Raw genomic sequence first — 13150 nt, 5'->3', positions numbered from 1 at the left:
TTAGTACTAGAGATGTTATTATCGGCCGATAAATGCTTTAAAATGTAATATCGGAAATTATCGGTATCGTTTTTTTTATTATCGGTATCGGTTTTTTTTGTTGTTGTTTTTTTTTGTTTTTTTTTATTAAATCAACATAAAAAACACAAGATACACTTACAATTAGTGCACCAACCCAAAAAACCTCCCTCCCCCATTTACACTCATTCACACAAAAGGGTTGTTTCTTTCTGTTATTAATATTCTGGTTCCTACATTATATATCAATATATATCAATACAGTCTGCAAGGGATACAGTCCGTAAGCACACATGATTGTGCGTGCTGCTGCTCCACTAATAGTACTAACCTTTAACAGTTAATTTTACTCATTTTCATTCATTACTAGTTTCTATGTAACTGTTTTTATATTGTTGTACTTTCTTTTTTATTCAAGAAAATGTTTTTAATTTGTTTATCTTATTTTATTTTATTAATTTAAAAAAAAAAAAAAGGACCTTATCTTCACCATACCTGGTTGTCCAAATTAGGCATAATAATGTGTTAATTCCACAAATGTATATATCAGTATCGGTATCGGTTGATATCGGTATCGGTAATTAAAGAGTTGGACAATATCGGAATATCGGATATTGGCAAAAAGCCATTATCGGACATCCCTAGTTAGTATTATTAGTGGAGCAGCAGCACGCACAATCATGTGTGCTTACGGACTGTATCCCTTGCAGACTGTATTGATATATATTGATATATAATGTAGGAAGCAGAATATTAATAACAGAAAGAAACAACCCTTTTGTGTGAATGAAAGCGGTAGAAAATGGATGGATGGATGGAGTGTAAATGAGTGTAAATGGGGGAGGGAGGTTTTTGGGTTGGTGCACTAATTGTAAGTGTATCTTGTGTTTTTTATGTTGATTTAATAAAAAAATAAAATTAAAAAAACGATACCGATAATTTAAAAAACGATACCGATAATTTCCGATATTACATTTTAAAGCATTTATCGGACGATATTATCTGACATCTCTACTTTGTATAGTTGAAGACTTACGGTCATTAAAAAACATGAGTGCACATCATAATGGCGGCTACACTTTCCATCTTAAAGATCTAAAACAATTATTTGGGAATGTCCGGCGGGCCAGATTGAAAATCTTAACGGGCCGCATGTGGCCCCCGGGCCTTAATTTGCCCAGGTCTGATCAACATCCTTGACACAGAGGTGTTTACTTGCAAAAGAGCTAGCATGCTAATATTAGAATGCTAACGATTGTGTCGTGGGTAAACTAGAACAACCTAATACAGGCCTGGGCAATTATTTGACTCGGGGGGCCAGATTTAGATAAAAAGTGTGTCTGGGGGCCGGTATATCTATTTTTAGGAACACTAATACAAAACCTCACAATAATGATTGAAAGCTAAAATCGTTATGACAGACCGCCTTAAAAAACGGAATGGAATTTGACATTTTTTTACTGAATGAGACACCCACAATGTACATGAAAATAAAGAATGTGGGATTTACAATATTAACTATGAAGGGTAAAACACTGAATATTGACAAGATATTTTACAATCAAGCGAAACACAACCAAAATGCAACAAACAGTGAAATATGAACGCGAAGGGTGAAAAAAAATAAAACCCCACCTACAATCTGAGATATCTCATAGTGACCAAAGTAACTAATTAGATGACCATAGTAACTAATTAGACCAGGTGTGTCCAAACTTTTTCCACTGAGGGCCGTACACAGAAAAATTTAAGCATGCGGGGGCCATTTTGATATTTTTCATTTTCAAACCTTAACAAAATAGGATTATTTTTTTTTAACCTTTAGGGCTCCCGGGGACTATAAAGGGTCTCAGTCATTAAACTGTTAAAAATAGGTGAAATTATTTATTTTATTTTTTATTTAACGCTTACAGTAAATCTCTATATCAACTTGAGGTTGATATAAAGTAAAAAAAAAAAAAAAAGGTTTTCTGTCAAAGACAACTTTGTTTTTTATAGTAAAACTGAAATATGCAGTATTTAGTCATTAGAGCCTTAAAAGATCAATAATGCAGGACACCATTGATTTTAAGTCTTAATATTTTTGAGTAATCACAGTGAAAAGTTAAATAAAATCCTACTAAATATATTTAGGATCCAAAAGGTCCCCCACTCATAAAGTGATACAGTTGTATTAGTTTTTTTTTTACTTTTAACACTTAAATTACGAGATAAACTTCAGATATATCTGTCCATTTTATGTTTGAACTATTATTTTGTTTGTTTTATGCGCTTTTGTCAAATAAAACTTTGATGTTTTTTTATGGCAACCACACAATATATGCAATATTTTTTCCACATAAAACATTTTAAAGTGATATTTTTTAAGTAATAATTCATTATAACATAGATTTTTAGTCTTTTTTTTTTCTTTTTTTTAGCGATGGCAAAAAAAAGAAAAATAAACAAAGACAAAATTAAAAAAAACAGCCTGCATGGCAGCTTTGTGTTAATATTGCAACTTTTTCTTGTTAGATTTCACCTCATTCCACTTTTTTTTTTAAATGTTTTTTTAAATTTTTGCAATATTATCAATTTTGCAATTTTTGCAGAATGTGTGGCGGGCCGGTAAAAAATTAGCTGCGGGCCGCACTTTGGACACCCCTGAATTAGATGAACATATTAATTAGTAGGGATGTCCGATAATGGCTTTTTGCTGATATCCGATATTCCGATATTGTCCAACTCTTTAATTACTGATACCGATATCAACCGATACCGATATCAACCGATACCGATATCAACCGATACCGATATCAACCGATATATGCAGTCGTGGAATTAACACATTATTATGCCTAATTTGGACAACCAGGTATGGTGAAGATAAGGTACTTTTTTAAAAAATGAATCAAATAAAATAAGATAAATAAATTAAAAACATTTTCTTGAATAAAAAAAAAAGTAAAACAATATAAAAACAGTTACATAGATACTAGTAATGAATGAAAATGAGTAACATTAACTGTTAAAGGTTAGTACTATTAGTGGAGCAGCAGCACGCACAATCATGTGTGCTTACGGACTGTATCCCTTGCAGACTGTATTGATATATATTGATATATAATGTAGGAAGCAGAATATTAATAACAGAAAGAAACAACCCTTTTGTGTGAATGAGTGTAAATGGGGTGGGTTGGTGCACTAATTGTAAGTGTATCTTGTGTTTTTTATGTGGATTTAATAAAAAAAAACAAAAAAAACAAACAAACAAAAAAAACGATACTGATAATAAAAAAACGATACCGATAATTTCCGATATTACATTTTAACGCATTTATCGGCCGATAATATCGGCAGACCGATATTATGGGACATCTCTAAATTGGAGCCTTAAAAAAGGTCAATAACTCATAACACCATTGATTTTAATTCTTTTTTTTTTTTTTGAGCAATGACACTTAAAAACAAATCACACCAAAATTATTGTGGAACCAAAAGGGTCCTACTCATTAAAGTGTTCAAAAATAAATTATAATTTTTTTTTTTACTGTTTACTTTTAACACAATAATCTCGAGATCAACTTCAGATCTATCCGTCAATTATACGTCGTATTGTTGTTTATGTTTTTTGTTTGTTCGTTTTAGGCCCTTCTTTAAAAAAAAAAAAAAAAAAAAGCTCAATTTTTTATATGGCAAACACAAAATATGCAACATTTTCCCCAAAAAATATCTCAAAGTGGAATATTTAATGTGAGTGTGAATGAGTGTAAATGGGGGGAGGGAGGTTTTTTGGGTTGGTGCACTAATTGTAAGTGTATCTTGTGTTTTTTATGTGGATTTAATAAAAAAATTAAAAAAATTTTAAAAAAAAACGATACTGATAATTAAAAAAAACGATACCGATAATTTACGATATTACATTTTAACGCATTTATCGGCCGATAATATCGGCAGACCGATATTATCAAAAGGGAATGGGTGTAAATGGGGGAGGGAGGTTTTTTGGGTTGGTGCACTAATTGTAAGTGTATCTTGTGTTTTTTATGTGGATTTAATAAAAAAATAAAAAATTAAAATTAAAAAAACGATACTGATAAAAAAAACAAAAACGATACCGATAATTTCCGATATTACATTTTAACGCATTTATCGGTCGATAATATCGGCAGACCGATATTATCAAAAGGGAATGAGTGTAAATGGGGGAGGGAGGTTTTTTGGGTTGGTGCACTAATTGTAAGTGGATCTTGTGTTTTTTATGTGGATTTAATAAAAAAATAAATTAAAAAAAACGATACTGATAATAAAAAAAAACGATACCGATAATTTCCGATATTACATTTTAACGCATTTATCAGCCGATAATATCGGCAGACCGATATTATCAAAAGGGAATGAGTGTAAATGGGGGAGGGAGGTTTTTTGGGTTGGTGCACTAATTGTAAGTGTATCTTGTGTTTTTTATGTGGATTTAATAAAAAAATAAATTAAAAAAAACGATACTGATAATTAAAAAAAACGATACCGATAATTTCCGATATTACATTTTAACGCATTTATCGGCCGATAATATCGGCAGACCGATATTATCAAAAGGGAATGAGTGTAAATGGGGGAGGGAGGTTTTTTGGGTTGGTGCACTAATTGTAAGTGTATCTTGTGTTTTTTATGTGGATTTAATAAAAAAATAAATTAAAAAAAACGATACTGATAATTTAAAAAAACGATACCGATAATTTCCGATATTACATTTTAACGCATTTATCGGCCGATAATATCGGCAGACCGATATTATCAAAAGGGAATGAGTGTAAATGGGGGAGGGAGGTTTTTTGGGTTGGTGCACTAATTGTAAGTGTATCTTGTGTTTTTTATGTGGATTTAATAAAAAAATAAATTAAAAAAAACGATACTGATAATTTAAAAAAACGATACCGATAATTTCCGATATTACATTTTAACGCATTTATCGGCCGATAATATCGGCAGACCGATATTATCAAAAGGGAATGAGTGTAAATAGGGGAGGGAGGTTTTTTGGGTTGGTGCACTAATTGTAAGTGTATCTTGTGTTTTTTATGTGGATTTAATAAAAAAAAATTAAATTAAATTAAAAAAACGATACTGATAATAAAAAAAAACGATACCGATAATTTCCGATATTACATTTTAACGCATTTATCGGCCGATAATATCGGCCGGCCGATAATATCGGCAGACCGATATTATCAAAAGGGAATGAGTGTAAAGGGGGAGGGAGGTTTTTTGGGTTGGTGCACTAATTGTAAGTGTATCTTGTGTTTTTTATGTGGATTTAATAAAAAAAATAAATTAAAAAAACGATACTGATAATAAAAAAAAACGATACCGATAATTTCCGATATTACATTTTAACGCATTTATCGGCCGATAATATCGGCAGACCGATATTATCAAAAGGGAATTAGTGTAAATGGGGGAGGGAGGTTTTTTGGGTTGGTGCACTAATTGTAAGTGTATCTTGTGTTTTTTATGTGGATTTAATAAAAAAAATAAATAAAAAAAACGATACTGATAATAAAAAAAAACGATACCGATAATTTCCGATATTACATTTTAACGCATTTATCGGCCGATAATATCGGCAGACCGATATTATCAAAAGGGAATTAGTGTAAATGGGGGAGGGAGGTTTTTTGGGTTGGTGCACTAATTGTAAGTGTATCTTGTGTTTTTTATGTGGATTTAATAAAAAAAAATTAAATTAAATTTAAAAAACGATACTGATAATAAAAAAAACGATACCGATAATTTCCGATATTACATTTTAACGCATTTATCGGCCGATAATATCGGCCGGCCGATAATATCGGCAGACCGATATTATCAAAAGGGAATGAGTGTAAAGGGGGAGGGAGGTTTTTTGGGTTGGTGCACTAATTGTAAGTGTATCTTGTGTTTTTTATGTGGATTTAATAAAAAAAAAAAAAAAACGATACTGATAATAAAAAAAAACGATACCGATAATTTCCGATATTACATTTTAACGCATTTATCGGCCGATAATATCGGCAGACCGATATTATCAAAAGGGAATTAGTGTAAATGGGGGAGGGAGGTTTTTTGGGTTGGTGCACTAATTGTAAGTGTATCTTGTGTTTTTTATGTGGATTTAATTTTAAAAAACCCAAAAAAACCACGATACTGATAATAAAAAAAAACGATACTGATCATTTCCGATATTACATTTTAAAGCATTTATCTCTAGTTTTTAAGCCTTTTTTAAAAGCATCCACAGTCTGTGGTGCCCTCAGGTGGTCAGGGAGAGCGCTCCACAGACTGGGATCCTCCATGCACTTGGACGAGATGCAGAATGATGCTCTCCTGCAGGCTTGGGGGGGGGGGGGGGGTGCGCGCGCAACCATGCACGCCATTAAAAAAACAAAACCATAGGGCAAGAAAAGAGCACTTTGATAGAAATGTCAAGCAGCACTTATTGAGTCCGGTTGCCACGCTGCCAAATAGTGAGACGCGCAGGCTGCAGCAAAGCAAGCTCAGCTATTTAGGAGGCAGCCTTTGTTGGGCAGAGAGGGAGATTATCTTAGCCAACCACTAATGCCTGCAGCAGCGTCAGGCGGAACAAAATACCACAAATAAAAAAGTGCAGCAGGGAGGACATGTCAACATGTCAACAAAGGTGGTCACGTGCAGGTTGACACAACATGCAGAGAGAGAAGAAGAAGGAGGACAAGAAGAAGAAGAAGGACAATAATAAGATGATATTTACCAGGCTGCTGGTCGAGAAGCTCCTGACTGCTGCGAGGTTTGACTCATGCTAGGCTGCTGACCTCACCACCCCCCCACCCCCCCAGCCCCGCCTCTCGCCACAGGCGAAGGGCGCGTAAACAAAGATCCACGCGAACCGGATGTGCTCACCGTCGCACAAGACCGCGGCGGCGCACAGAAAAAGGCAACAAAACACGCCGCCATTAAGTTGACGACGCGGGGCTTCCTCGCACGCCACACTTGTTTTTTGTTTTTTTTTTGCAGTCTGCTCGCAAGCCACGCCCTCTGTCCCCCTTTCGCAAGATCGCTCGCTCGGCCGCGCCCACATCCGTGCCCATATTAGGGCTTGTTCCTGTGACAAAGCGACGGAGGGGAGGGCGCCGTCATTTACCGACCGAGCGCGATCACGACAGGCTGTGCGGGAAATTCCCACACACGCACACGCACGCACACACACACATGCATTTGGAATGGGGACCAAGTTTTTGATCATGACTTGTGGGACCAGCCTTTCTACAGGTTGTGGAGGCATACAAAAAAATTAGGAAAAATGGCCACCGTACTACGGAGCCCCTAAAGCAGGGGTCGGCAACTCAAAATGTTGAAAGAGCCATATTGGACCAAAAATACAAAAACAAATCTGTCTGGAGCCGCAACAAATTAGAAGCCATATTACATGCAGATAGTGTGTCGTGAGATATACATTAAATTGAGATGACTTAAAGGAAACTAAATGAGCTCAAATATAGCTACAAATGAGGCATAATGATGCAATATGTACATATAGCTAGCCTAAATAGCATGTTAGCATCGATTAGCTTGCAGTCATGCAGTGACCAAATATGTTTGATTAGCACTCCACACAAGTCAATAACATCAACAAAACTCACCTTTGTGTATTCACGCACAACATTAAAAGTTTTGTGGACAAAATGAGACAGAAAAAGAAGTGGCATAAAACACGTCCCAGAAAGTCGGAGAAAGTTATACATGTATACAAACTAAAGGTGAGTTCAAGGACCGCCAAAATTAGTAGGACAAAACGGCGCTCGCCAAATACTCGAATCAGTGAAGCATGTTTAATATAAACAGTGTGCTTTATAACAATTAGGGGGGTTTGTGTCATGTTTGTCCTCCTACAGAAACCTAATTAAAACAAAATATATATTTTTTTCCCCTCATCTTTTATCCATTTTTCATGCATTTTGAAAAAGCTTCAGAGAGCCACTAGGGCGGCGCTAAAGAGCCGCATGCGGCTCTAGAGCCGCGGGTTGCCGACCCCTGATCTAAAGGGACATGGGAGAATTTTGTTTTTGTATAATTTTTTGTTTTTTTGTTTTAAAATTTTTAGACGTGTAAACTTCTCGTGCGCATGAGATACATGTCTAAAAAAACAAAACAAATTATTTATTTTTTTTATTTTTTTTAAATTAATTTATAAAAAGTTTCTCGAGATAGTTTCTCGTGCACACAAGATACATGTCTAAAAAAAAAAAATTATAATTTTTTAATTTTTTTTTTATAAATTTATAAAACGTTTCTCGTGCGCACGAGAAAGTTTACATGTCTAAAAAAAAATGTAAAAAATTATACAAAAAAAAATTCCCTCTTGTCCCCTTAGGGGCTCCGTAGTACGGTGGCCATTTTTCCTCAAATTCCAACACACACACATGTGCTGGTTATCATTTGGAATGGGGACCAAGTTTTTCATCATGACTTGTGGGCACCACCCTTTCTACAGGTTGTGGAGGCATTAAAAAAAAATGAGGAAAAATGGCCACCGTACTACGGAGCCCCTAAAGGGACATGGGAGAATTTTTTTTTGTATAATTTTTAGTTTTTTTTGTTTTAAAATTTTTAGACGTGTAAACTTCTCGTGCGCATGAGATACATGTCAAAAAAAAAAAAAAAAATTATCATTTTTTAAAAAATTAATTTATAAAAAGTTTCTCATGCGCACGAGAAAGTTTCTCATGTGCACTACTACGGAGCCCCTAAAGGGACATGGGAGAATTTTTTTTGTATAATTTCTTTTATTTTTTATTTTTTAGACATGTAAACTTCTCGTGCGCACGAGATACATGTCTAAAAAAGCAAAAGCAAATTATAATTTTTTTAATTTTTTAAAAAATTAATTTATAAAAAGTTTCTCATGCGCACGAGAAAGTTTCTAGTGCGCACGAGATAGTTTCTCGTGCACACAAGATACATGTCTAAAAAAAAAAATTATAATTTTTATTTTTTTATTTTTATAAATTTATAAAACGTTTCTCGTGCGCACGAGAAAGTTTACATGTCTAAAAAAAAAATGTAAAAAAAATTTAAAAAATTATACAAAAAAAATTCCCCCTTGTCCCCTTAGGGGCTCCGTAGTACGGTGGCCATTTTTCCTCAAATTCCAACACACACACACACACGCATGCCGCACACACACACATGCTGGTTTTCATTTGGAATGGGGACCAAGTTTTTCATCATGACTTGTGGGACCACCCTTTCTACAGGTTGTGGAGGCATAAAAATAAATGAGGAAAAATGGCCACCGTACTACGGAGCCCCTAAAGGGCCATGGGAGAAAACATTCTTTGTATAATTTATTTTTTTAAATTTAGACATGTAAACTTCTGGTGCGCATGAGATACATGTCTAAAAAAACAAAACAAATTATAATTTAAAAAAAAATTAATTTATAAAAAGTTTCTCATGCGCACGAGAAAGTTTCTCGTGTGCACGAGATAGTTTCTCGTGCACACAAGATACATGTCTAAAAAAAACAAACAAAAAACATTTTTTATTCTTTTTTATAAATTTATAAAACGTTTTTCGTGCGCACGAGAAAGTTTACATGTCTTAAAAAAAAAAAGTAAAAAAAATAAAAAAAATTATACCAAAAAAAATTCCCCCTTGTCCCCTTAGGGGCTCTGTAGTACGGTGGCCATTTTTCCTCAAATTCCAACACACACACACACACACAAACACACACACACACGCACGCACACACACACATGCTGGTTATCATTTGGAATGGGGACCAAGTTTTTCATCATGACTTGTGGGGACCACCCTTTCTACAGGTTGTGGAGGCATAAAAATAAATGAGGAAAAATGGCCACCGTACTACGGAGCCCCTAAAGGGACATGGGGGAATTTTTTTTATTTTTTTATTTTTTAGACATGTAAACTTCTTGTGCACACGAGATACATGTCTAAAAAAACAAAACAAATTATAATTTAAAAATTTTTTTTTTAAATTAATTTATAAAAAATTTCTCATGCGCACTACGTACTACGGAGCCCCTAAAGCAGGGGTGTCCAAAGTGCGGCCCGGGGCCATTTGCGGCCCGTAGCTAATTGTTTACCGGCCCGCGACACATTCTGGAAATGCTATTGCAAAAATAAAAGAAAACATTACAAAAAGTGGAATGAGTTGCAATGTTGACACAAAGCTGCCATGCAGGCTGTTTTTTTTATTTTGTCTATCTTTCTTTTTCTTTTTTTGCCATTGCTCAAAAAAAAAAAATCAATGTTATAATGAATTATTGACCTATTCAAGGCTCCTTTCTTTGACAAAAGAGCATAAAAACAAACCAAATAATAGTTGAAATGTAAAATGGACAGATATATCTGAAGTTGATCTCGTAACTTAAGTGTTGAAAGTAAAAAAAAAACTAATAAAAATGTATCACTTTATGAGTGGGGCACCTTGTGGATCCCAAATATATTTAATGGGATTTTATTTATCTTTTCACAGTGATTACTCAAAAATAATAATGAATTAAAATCAATAGTGTCCTGCATTATTGATCTTTTTAAGGCTCTAATTACTTCATCAAACATTGCTTTCGGAATGTTTTGGGCAGTGGGGGAAATAATACTGCATATTTCAGTTTTATTATAAAACACAAAGTTGTCTTTGACAGAAAAGGCATAAAACCTTTTTGGTTTTTTTTACTTTACATCAACCTGAAGTTGATATACTGTAGAGATTTACTGTAGGCGTTAAATAAAAAAATACAATAATAATTTGACTTGTTTTTAACATTTTAATGACTTAGACCCTTTATGGTCCCCGAGAGCCCTGAAAGTTAAAAAAACCCAAAACAAATCCATATATTTTGTTACAGTTTGAAAATGAAAAATATCAAAATGGCCCCCGCATGCTTTAATTTTTCCGTGTGTGGCCCTCAGTGGAAAAAGTTTGGACACCTCTGCCCTAAAGGAACATGGGGTAATTTTTTTTTGTATAATTATTTTTTTATTTTTTTTAGACACGTATCTCGTGCGCACGAGAAATGTTTTATAAATTTATTTAAAAAAATTTTTAAAAATTATATTTTTTCTTAGACATGTATCTCGTGCGCAAGAGAAACGTTTTATAACTTTATAAAAAAATAAAAATGTATACATTTTTTTTTTAGACATGTATCTCGTGCGCACGAGAAACGTTTTATAAATTTATTAAAAACTTTTTTTTTTTAATAATTTTTTTTAGACATGTATCTCGTGCGCAAGAGAAACGTTTTATAACTTTATAAAAAATAAAAATGTATACATTTTTTTTTAGACATGTATCTCGTGCGCACGAGGAACGTTTTATAAATTTATTTAAAAAAATTTAAAAAATGTATAATTTTTTTTAGACATGTATCTCGTGCGCAAGAGAAACGTTTTATAACTTTATAAAAAATAAAAATGTATTTTTTTTTTTAGACATGTATCTCGTGCGCACGAGAAACGTTTTATAAATTTATTAAAAACATTTTTTTTTTTAAATAATTTTTTTTAGACATGTATCTCGTGCGCAAGAGAAACGTTTTATAACTTTATAAAAAATAAAAATGTATACATTTTTTTTAGACATGTATCTCGTGCGCACGAGGAACGTTTTATAAATTTATTTTAAAAAATTTAAAAAATGTATAATTTTTTCTAGACATGTATCTCGTGCGCAAGAGAAACGTTTTATAACTGTATAAAAGATAAAAATGTATAATTTTTTTTTAGACATGTATCTCGTGCCCACGAGAAAGGTTTTACAAATTTATTTTTAAAAAAATTTAAAAAATTATAATTTTCTTTAGACATGTATCTCGTGCGCAAGAGAAACGTTTTACAAATTTATTTTAAAAAAATAAAAAAAAATTATAATTTTCTTTAGACATGTATCTCGTGTGCAAGAGAAACGTTTTATAACGTTATAAAAAATAAAAATGTATAATTATTTTTTTTAGACATGTATCTCGTGCGCACGAGAAACGTTTTATAAATTTATTTAAAAAAAATAAAAAAATGTATAATTGTTTTTTAGACATGTATCTTGTGCGCAAGAGAAACGTTTTATAACTGTATAAAAGATAAAAATGTATACATTTTTTTTAGACATGTATCTCGTGCGCACGAGAAACGTTTTATAAATTTATTTAAAAAAATTAAAAAATGTATAATTGTTTTTTAGACATGTATCTCTTGCGCAAGAGAAACGTTTTATAACTGTATAAAAGATAAAAATGTATAATTTTTTTTTAGACATGTATCTCGTGCGCACGAGGAATGTTTTATAAATTTATAAAAAAAACAAAAAAAATTTATAATTTTTTTTTTTTAGACATGTATCTCGTGCGCACGAAAAACTTTTTATAGATTAATAAACAAATGAAGACATTTAAAAATTATTATTTTTTTAGACATGTATCTCAAAAAAACAAAAAAAAGTATACATTTTTTTTAAAAATTGTATAACTTTATAAAAAGTTTATTGTGCGCACAATATACATGTCTAAAAAAATAAATAAATAAATTATAAAAAATGTTTTAAAAAAATGTCTCCCCCATGTCCCTTTCGGGGCTCCGTACTGCCCAGTTAGCTCATACGGGTCTTTAAATCTCTGGATTGATGAAGTAATGTGCTGGGGACCCTGGGGAAAAAGAGTTCATATGGTTCATGGGGTACCAAATTTAAATCATTTTGCATAATTCACACACATTTGTAGTGACTACTGAGGACCATTTAAAAAATAAATTAAAAATTAAAAAGTTCTAAGTTAATATGACATGATCAAGCTTAAAAATCACTTAGGCATCTTCAGAATGGATCTGACTATCATTTAAAAAGGTTTCCCTTTAGGGGACCTGTTTTTTTGTCCCCATACCGTCAGAGGTCCCCTAAGTCTCCATTAAGTATGCATTGCCAAAACACACACACACACACACACACACACACACACACACACACACACACACACACACACAGACTCTAGGGAGGGAATTGACCAGTGAAAGTAATGTGAAAGTGATGTGTATTTAGTTATGTGTAATCACCAGCCAATCACAGGCTGCACAAAATCTAGCCTAGAAGCTAGAGTTTAAACAGCTTAAAAGTGCTTTT

At 32.9% G+C, this 13150-nt stretch overlaps 1 protein-coding gene across 2 annotated transcripts in view; it reads right to left on the bottom strand.

Annotated features, from left to right (window-relative positions):
• The window catches only part of mideasb (mitotic deacetylase associated SANT domain protein b), a 68778-nt gene that overhangs the window by 54689 nt on the left and 939 nt on the right, over positions 1–13150 (bottom strand). Inside the window, exon 1 of one of the 2 annotated variants that reach the window (XM_062040965.1) lies at positions 6767–7015. The exons of the other annotated variant lie outside the window; for it this stretch is intronic. The gene's annotated coding sequence lies outside the window, so the exon portion shown is untranslated. Of the gene's footprint in view, positions 1–6766; positions 7016–13150 lie in introns of those variants that run through there. 2 annotated transcript variants of the gene reach the window in all.

The sequence above is a fragment of the Entelurus aequoreus genome, linkage group LG03 (assembly GCF_033978785.1).
Source record: "Entelurus aequoreus isolate RoL-2023_Sb linkage group LG03, RoL_Eaeq_v1.1, whole genome shotgun sequence".
Classification (NCBI taxonomy): Eukaryota; Metazoa; Chordata; class Actinopteri; order Syngnathiformes; family Syngnathidae; genus Entelurus; species Entelurus aequoreus.
The sequence above is the reverse complement of the archived record's forward strand: the minus strand, read 5'-3'. Positions and strand labels throughout refer to the sequence as shown.